The sequence below is a fragment of the Petaurus breviceps genome, unplaced genomic scaffold (genome assembly GCF_028583685.1).
Source record: "Petaurus breviceps papuanus isolate PSGF00001 unplaced genomic scaffold, PetGlider_PUasm1.0 176, whole genome shotgun sequence".
Taxonomy (NCBI): Eukaryota; Metazoa; Chordata; class Mammalia; order Diprotodontia; family Petauridae; genus Petaurus; species Petaurus breviceps.
Window position 1 is genome coordinate 12078983 of NW_027185771.1, and position 1102 is coordinate 12080084.

The following is a 1102-nucleotide window of genomic DNA, read 5'->3' on the forward strand; positions in this document are numbered from 1 at the left end:
CCCCACCTCCCCACCCCCCAAGGAGATGTAGCTGAAATACAAAACACCATCTCAACAGGAAAATTCATTCTGCATGTGTGGTAGGCAGGGAACATGGCGGCTCCATGGACTTAATGCCTGTTCCCATGCCCCCTGCTGAAGTTGCTAACACAGACTGATTTTCTGCAGGCACAATGAGGAGAGGAAAGTAGTATCTTAGGGGAAATAAAGGATCATGAGCTGGAAGGGACCTGAGAGAACATATAGCCCAACTATGCCCCACCCCCATACCATCATTTTGTAGATGGAAAAAACCCAATAACCATAAAGGAGAAATGACTTTGCCAAGGTCTACTGCAAGTAGCACAGGTAGAATCCAAATTCAAGTCCTTGGATCCAAATACAGGATTTCCTTCTGTCCTGGGATATTCTATTCATAGAACAGGAGAATCAGCCCTTCTCCAGCTGTATCCCAGGCTGTCAATACCAGGTGCAGGACAGTAGAAGAGATATTCAAAGGAAAGGGAGTGGGTGAATTTAGATGGGTATGTTTTGGTAAGGGATGAAAATATCTTGTCCCCAGCATCTCCTGGGTTGAATCTCACTCAGTGCCTGCAGCCACTCTGCCTCTGACTGTACTGTATGCATGATGAATGAGTAAAGGGTGAAACGCCATCCTCAAGTATGAAATCGAAGGGGCAGGGATCACGGTGAATGAATGAGAAATGCTCTTCTCCTTCTCTTATTCATCCTCGTAGCCCCTGTGAGCAGTCATTCAAGCTGGAGATCACACAGTCTGTGCTTGGGTAAGAGAGGGAGGGAGGGAGGGAGGGAGGGGGAAGAGAAGGGGGGACGAGGGGGAGAGAGGAGAGCAAAGGGAAGAAGGAGGAAGAGGGAAGGAAGGAGAGAGGGAGGGAGGGAGAGGGAGACAGGGGGGAAAGGGGGAGAGAGGAAGAGGGGGAGAGTGGAAGGAGGAAGACAGAAGGAAGATGGGAGGGAGGGAGGAAGGGAAAGAGAGAGGAAGAGGGGGAGAGAGAGTGAAGGGGGGAGGAGGAAGGAGGAGGAAGGGGGAAGGAAGGAAGGAGAGGGAGAGGGAGAGGGAGAGGGAGAGGGAGAGGGAGAG

General features: G+C 51.0%; 1 long non-coding RNA gene across 1 annotated transcript in view; it reads left to right on the forward strand.

Annotated features, from left to right (window-relative positions):
• LOC138159354 (uncharacterized) overlaps positions 1-1102 on the forward strand; it is a 20939-nt gene that overhangs the window by 15901 nt on the left and 3936 nt on the right. Inside the window, exon 2 of the long non-coding RNA XR_011167875.1 lies at positions 738-785. This is a non-coding gene — a long non-coding RNA (uncharacterized lncRNA). The remainder of the gene's footprint in view (positions 1-737; positions 786-1102) is intronic.